The sequence below is a fragment of the Rhagoletis pomonella genome, unplaced genomic scaffold, assembly GCF_013731165.1.
Source record: "Rhagoletis pomonella isolate Grant_MI unplaced genomic scaffold, Rhpom_1.0 Rhpom_scaffold_00004, whole genome shotgun sequence".
Classification (NCBI taxonomy): domain Eukaryota; kingdom Metazoa; phylum Arthropoda; class Insecta; order Diptera; family Tephritidae; genus Rhagoletis; species Rhagoletis pomonella.
The window spans coordinates 83,691,109-83,699,391 of NW_023458558.1; positions in this window are offsets into that span (position 1 = coordinate 83,691,109).

The following is an 8,283-nucleotide window of genomic DNA, read 5'->3' on the forward strand; positions in this document are numbered from 1 at the left end:
AAGTCGATGGACCCAGTTCCACTTCCTCTAACACAACTTCAACATCTACCGAAGCAGGACGTCCTGTTTCGCCGCCACACCTTCCAGGTATGTGACCTTAAAAAGTGAAAGAAAAGTGAAGACGATAGTTAACAAGCAAGCAAACAAGAAAGATGTAAAAATTACTTACCTTCACATGATTCTCTATGGGTGGGGGGGAATACTTCACGACCCGGATGCCGACGATAGGGGTATCGCTCTGCATAGAGTCCTTGAGCAGCTCTGGCATTACAGCAAGCTTCACCGTAAATTAGGTGAATATCCGCATATTCATGCGACGTATACTGCGGCTATAACTTTTTTTTATTCGAAACAGTAAGAGTGGCACCTTTCTGAAATCTTTATTAAATGAGAAATTTTTTTATGTAATGTAAAGTTATAGCTCAGTACATTTTTTTTTACCAGAGATAGTCAAAGTTGGGGAAGAAAATATTAAAAAGTTAATATACCCAAAATAGTCCTAATTCTATGATGGTTCCTTAATATATTTTAACCACATTGCATTTGAGTATGGAGAAGCAACTATCTGGAAGTATTTTACATAAAGAATTTACTAAGTATAGCCTGGTTTGTAGATGCAGTTAAAGAAAATACATGAAAAGGCACGATTTTTTTTAATGCAAATAAATGTAAATATTTCAAAAACGGTGACACTATTACCTGAAAATTTTTTGTTTATCAGAGAGCTCACCCCCCACCTACCTTCCCCTAAAGTTTGGCACGTTACTTCTGGGACACCCTGTATACACGAGATTTGGAAGTTTTTACCCAGACGTCCAATCGACATGTTTGAGGTATCGTTGGAAAGGTCTTGCAGAGTGTGCCCTAAAAATGTATTCAAGCTTCATAGACGACGAACCGGATTCTTAAAAATTAGGCTAAAGTGTTGCGAAACAAAAAACGTTTTTTTGCTTCTGCTTTAAGGAGGCATGTGGGTACACCCAACATATTTAGTGTTATTCTATAGGCCAATACCTTTCAAACGATACGTTATATATTAAGATCCGGCTACTAGTTGGAAGGATATAGAGGTAATAGCCCGAACACAATGAAAACGACGAGCTACAAACCACAGCTGTCAAATTATTTTAACACGTACTCTTATGTAGATAATTATTTTGGCGACGACCGGGCTACGCGACGGCTGTGGTTGTGGCCAGATTAGATCTATTTCTATTTTTCTGGCGACAGATAAGGTTCTTCCTCTTCTTTTATGTCAAACTCATACAAATGCATGATGTCGCTGCCGCGTTCAAAGAAATCATGTCGCCATCGACAAAGCGCTTAGATAATAAAGATGACAAATTGGAAGCTGTGGTCGGTAGCTCGTCGTTTTCAATGTGTTCAGAACTTAAATGTGTTTTGGTTCGTGTCTCCACTACGAGATGCTTTGGTATGTATGTGGCTTCTGTATGTACCTTCATTTAATTTTTTTCAAACTTTCAGGAATTAAAGTACAAAAAAACTAAGAAGGTTTTGTTCCAGGATGTTTTGATTCGTATGCCTTTGTGGGCGTGGCTGCTGCCTGAAATTCTAAAAAAGGCAATTTTTAAAACTACCACTGGGCCCGCACTACTCAGTCCATGTCATTGAATTGGATATCAATAGAAGGGTCTTCAAACAAGCTATCTAACACTATCTTTCGTGTTTATAAAATATAAATACGTCATAACGTTATCGCCTGAAAACTAAAAATCGGGCTTCTGAAAATATACATTTCGGGCATTTTCTCAAAACCTGGCCAGTCGAAATTATTCGAAACCTAAGCTTTCATCTGATATATAGCTTATATCTGGGAAAACTCTTGTTGTGGAGATATTGCGATTCAAATTGAAAAAATGTCGCTCCAAAAAGGGTGAAATGGTTAAAAATTAACATATCCGTCTAATTTGGTTACTTTAAGATATAAAAATAACATACAAAGTTGCCCGAAAAAATTTGCCATTTCCCGATTGCTACTTAAACCGAAATTCCCTGCAAATCGGGGAATTTCCTCCAAGTGGACAAGTTCAAGGTGCAGCTGTGCTAATCACTTCGTACATGTCTTGGAAACCGCAATTTGTGTGTTTTTTAGAGTTTTTTTCAGTCACCTGCCGAAATTGTAACATTTTTCTCCATTTTAATTGCAGGTATATACACAGTATTTAACTATGTTACATGGGTTTATCACCCGCACCTACCTGGGAAGACGCGTACACTGAAAATAAAATTTCGTGAAAGTGCTACGAAAATACGTAGTGTTGGCTTTGTACAATGTACGAAACTTTCGTTCATAATACGAACACATTTTTCACAACAAAACGAGATTTTACGAACCATACGTAAGTATAACGAAAGGACTTTCGTAAGGCATTTTTTCAGTACAATTTACGAAATCTTACGTTTATTTTACGAAACACATTCGTAAAGCACTGAACAAATCTCTGTACGAATAATTTTGTATATTGTAGGAAGGCATTCGTAACATTCACGTATGGTTTTAAATTTACGAAATCTACAATTCTGTATTCGTACAATTTAGTTAATACTTTCGTATAATGTACTAATGCAGAAACATGTTTTTTAAATTCGTACAACATACGAATATTTTTGTACAATATACTCAATTACCGGCAGTTTAATACTTCATAATATTTTTTGTATCGCGTGTCATTGCGGAATTAATTGTTGGCTGCTGTGCAACGTATAATATAATTTTAAACGTTTTAAAAAGGGATTTGCTGGATAAAAAAAGTAAGTGCGTCTGGGCCACATTGGAGAAGTTTAACTTACGTTACATATTTAGTTTGCCTCATAACCAATATACAAATGTCCATACATACATCTGCTTTTGCTTAGGTTTATTTTTTTGTATTTTTTTCTATCTGTATGTATATGTATCCCTACATCTACCCTGTTTGTTCTAATTACATTTATTTTATTCCGTTTTCATTTGTCTTCATTTTTATCTTTATACTCTATCGATAACAAAATCGATAGTAACACCAATCAAAATATCGACAACAAAACCAATAAAAATATCGATACCAAATTCGATAAAAATATCGATAGCAAAATTGATAACAAAATCGATAGTAAAATTGATAACAAAAACGATAGCAAAATCGATAAAAATATCTATTAAACTACCTATAACAAAATCGATAACGAAATCGATAAATATCGACAACAAAATCGATAAATATCGGTATCAAAATCGATAAAAAATCGACAAACATCGACAAAAAATAGATAAATATCAACAGAAAAACCGATAAATATCGGTAACAAAAGCGACTAATATCGATAACAAAATCGATTAATATAGATATCAAAATCGGTAAAAAATATCGCTAACAAAATAATAAAAAATATCGAATACAAAATCGATAACAAGGCGATAAAAACATGGATAACAAAATCGATAAAATTATCGATTATTATATCGATAAGTCCCGAAAATATTGATGGCAAACTTTATAACAATACCGATAAAAATTTCGATATCAAAATCGGTAAAACTATCGATAACAAAACTGATAAAAATATCGATTATTTTACTGATGTCTCGAGAATCCTGAAAATATCTAAAATCCCAAAATAGTTCCCAGATTGAGTCTCTGTGTCTCTCTCTTATCCTTTCCTCTTTAATTACCTTTATTTTAATCTTTCTTGCCCTATCTTCATCTTTAATTTTGTCGGTATCCTCATCATCATCTTTGTTTTTAATTTTATGTTTATCATTTTCTTCATCAACATTTCCCCTTCACCTTTGCCCTTATATATATAAGTAAAGTGTTTAAATTTACCTTGGTCTTCGTTTTTACCTTTATCTTACACATCTTTGTTTTTGTTTTTGTTTTTATTTTTACCTTTGCCTTTATAATTTTCTTTATCTATGTACGTACTCACCTTTACTTTCATTCTTGTATTGGTGTTTCTAAGTGATATCCTCAAACCTTTTATTAGCAAGTTTTTGTTAAATTAATACCACTTCAGCCCCAACCATTTCCGTTGCATCATTTTCGTTGCATACACACAAGAAGTACTAGTTTCAGCCCCAACCATTTCCGTTGCATCATTTCCGTCGCATCATTTCCGTCGCATCATTTCCGTTTAATCACTTCCCTTGCATCATTTCCGTTGCACCATTTCCGTGTGCGATTTCCGCTGGATTTTCCAATTTACTCCGAACCAACCAACCGGCGCTAAGGAAGTTTCACTTCAACAATACAAAACTAAATATTAAAGCTGTGGATATACTATGCTGTTAAGCATACAACGTTTTTAACATCGCCTACGCTGCGCCTTGGGCTGCTTGGACTTGATAAATAGGCAATTTCATCAGTTACCTATCAACGGCAAGCCTAAGCCAGGAGCACTAGTTAATGTAATTAAAAGTAAGTACATGTATGACTTTTCACTGAAACTTACTTTTCAGACGCCTTATAATTTTCCTTCAATGTATAGTCGTCAAGGAAACAAACATCGATGCAGCTGCGAACCTGTCAAGTGCCTCTACATAAAAATATTGTAATGTTTTATATATATATATATTTATTTATATTTTATATTATTTATTATATTTATTTAATCCCAACGGTTTTACCCTCCATTCCCGTCCATCCGCACGAGGGGCGCAGTCCGCATGACGTACGGAACCAATATTTTAAATTTTTGTGCCGAGTCACGATAGGCACGAGTTTGTTAAGTGTCGAGATCTAAAACTGTTCAGCTACAGAACTAAATTCATCAGCTGATTTTATGTCCATAATTCACTTATTGAGAGAGGAGAGTATCGCTTTCTTAATGCTGAAAAGCGGATCTGATATATCAAACGTGCTGGAGTGAGAGTTAAAATCCTGGCATAAGCAACGGAGTGGGTCGTGCAATTCAAAATTGGTTTTACAAGCTTTCAGAAATATGGGACAAAAGTGTCTTGATACGCGTGAGGGAACATTAAAGCTTACATCAGCCAGAAGAGACGGACTTGAAATTGAGCCTGTCAGTAATTTAACCATAAAAATTATACCAAGCATTTCCCTGCGACTGGCAAGTGTAGGAAGGTTAATAAGTTTTAAGCGACTCGTATAAGGTGGAAGATTATATTGAGAATCCCATCGGAAATTTCTTAAAGCAAAAAGTAGGAATTGTTTTTGAATTGATTCTATCTTGTCTGAGTAAATTTGATACCTTGGATTCCAAACCACCGAGCCGTATTCCAAAATCGGCCTAACTAATGTTGTAAACAGGGTTTTAGTGATATAAGGTTCACTAAATTCTTTTGACCATCGTTTCACAAATGCAAGTACACCTTTAGCCTTGTTGACTGTCACATTAATGTGAAGATTAAAATTAAGCTTAGGATCCATTGTGATACCAAGGTCCACAAAATTGTATACCTCTTCCAGGTTATGGTTATGGTAAAGTAAAACCAGTATTTTTCAATTTCTTCATATTTTATATCTTATTATATTTAGTTTTGTTGAGTCTCAAAGTTTAACACTGCATCAATATACTTTACTGAATGAGGCCTAAGCAATAAAAAATATATAGTATAGAACCTACTCGTATGCATATAAATAAAAGATTTAAGTTTTATTATAGGTAAAATAACCGTTTTTATTAATTCTAAACTACAGTGTAGTCAGAAAATTCTTCTTCTTTCGTAGAACGTATGATTGCCTTTATTATTAACACTATAAAAAACATGACTAAAATTATAGCACAACACTTTAATCATTGATGTTAAGCCTTTTTGCAAAATGTTTTGTTAAACAAAACGCCTAAAAATAACCATAAAAACAAAATAAAAGTGTTGTGTTATAATTCCTAATATGTTTTTTACAGTGTGGAGAATGAAAGCAAAATCGTACTTTCTACGAAACAAGCGCAGATTTTACGAAAGTAATTTCGTTAAATATACGAATTATTTCTGTGCATTTTACAAACATTTCGTAAAAAAATAAAGAAATAGTACGAATTTTTTTTAGTATAATAGTACGAAATTCGTTAGTAAATAATACGAAATTCTTTAGTAAATAGTACTAATTCTTTAGTAAATAGTACGAATACATTCGTAAAATGTACTAAAAATCTGATGCCTCATATTTTCGTAGTATGTAAGAAAACGGTTTTGTACAACCAACGAAAACTTTCGTGGCTCAAAATGACGAAAAATTCCGTAAGATTTACGCAAGTTTTCGTTATATTTACGCAGATTTTATTTTCAGTGTACAATATTACCCACTTCTTCTTCTTCTTTTTGGCGCTGTAACCGCCTAAGCGATTTTGGCCGAGTTCAGCAAAGCACGCCAGTCGTTTCTCCTCTGTGCCAACTGACGCCAATTGGAAACGCTAAGTGATGCTAAGTCCCCCTCCACCTGATCTTTCCATCGCAGTGGGGGCCTCCCTCTTCCTCTGCTACCAGTTGAATACTTTTAGAGCTGGACCGTCGGTGTCCATTCGAACGAGATGACCAAGCCAGCGGAGCCGCTGTATTTTAATTCGCTGCACTATGTCCATATCGTTGTAAAGCTCATACAGCTCATCGTTCCATCGTCTGCGGTACTCGCCGTCGCCAACGCGTAAAGGCCCGTAAATCTTCCGCAAAATCTTTCTTTCAAACATTCCAAGAGCCGCCTCATCGGATGTTCTCATTGTCCATGCTTCTGCGCCATATACCAGCACGGGCATGATGAGTGACTTATAGAGCGTAGTTTCGTACGTCGGGAGAGGACTTTACTCCTGAATTGCCTACTCAGTCCAAAGTAGCACTTGTTGGCAAGAGTGATTCTGCGTTGGATTTCAATGCGTACATTATTATCGGTGTTAATGCTGGTTCCCAAGTAAACGAAATTCTCTACTTTCTCGAAATTGTAACTGTCAACAGTGACGTGGGTGCCAAGGCGCGAATTTGCTGGACTGTTTGTTTGATGACAGGAGATACAATATTACCTACAGTTGTACATAAATATGTATGTATGAATGCATTTAGTTCACCCAATGTGACGCTACTACTTACATACATATGTATAAATTGCCACTGAGCAAAACTACTTGAGAAAAATGCATTAGTTTAATAGCACGAGTGCAACACCGTACACGTGATAGAAGTAAAACTTCTTAAAAAAGCACATGTGTGCGCCCCACACCCGCACATAAGGACAAAGTGACTGATTACGACGACAAAAATAGAAAAACAAAAGTCTTTAAATCTTATCACCAGGAAACGGATTTTATGGAAATTGCATTTTTTTCTACTAAAGAGATAGAGTATATTCGATTAAGAATGTCCACGATTTAGCTTTCCCTGATTCCATATATACTACACATTTAATGTTGCCTTTTTTAAGATATTTGCCTTTTTTTGCCTCTTTTAAGCTATTTGCCTTTTCTACCTTTAAAAAAGTGATTATAGCATTTACAATTTTTTTTTAAAGCGCAGAGACCTCTTGCCAAATTGGTGTTGGAAAAATTCAAAGCCGTTTTCTCAGCTAACGAAGGCTTGGAGACAATAAGGGGTGTAGATAAAATTATAAAGGGCGAGGAAAACGCCCTTATTCCTGATAATATGAACGTTTCAAACGTTCCATATTTAAATTGGGCGCGGCTTGTATCAACTTACGTCGAGCACACATTTGCCAGAAAACTTCAAAATGCATCTTGTGGTTCAATGTTACTACAACTATACAGATTAAAGTTGTATGAGTTAATATAAACATTTCTAAAATAAATGTATTTTTTGATTGATCTTCGTATTTTCTGTCTTTTTTAGTGCCTTATTTTGCTTTTTTTGCAATACCTAGTGCCTTTTCCTGCCTTTTTCGCTATTTTGTTTTGCCTTTTTTTGCAACACCTAGTGCCTTTTCCTGCCTTTTTCGCTATTTTATTTTGCCTTTTCCAGCCTATTTCGTTACTTTATTTTGCCTTTTTTATAGATTTTTAGGTCCTAAAAATCCGTTCCCTGCTTATCACACATACCTTTCTAATACCTCTTATAAACCAGTCCACAATGTAACACACAAATTTTTACTTTTAACGCAACGCAGCAGCTTTGGCAGAAGCGCAAAGTTGGGTTTTCTATCGTGCGTCGAATTAAATAATTTTTAGTTTGAAGCCGCTGTGGTGTAGTGGTAAGCAGTGCGCGCTTTCACGCCGCAACGCCTGGGTTCAATTCCTGGTCGAAGCAAGATCGCAAAAAATATAGAAAAAAGGTTTTTTCTTAACAGCGGTCGTCCTCGGCAGGCAATGGCAAACCTCCGA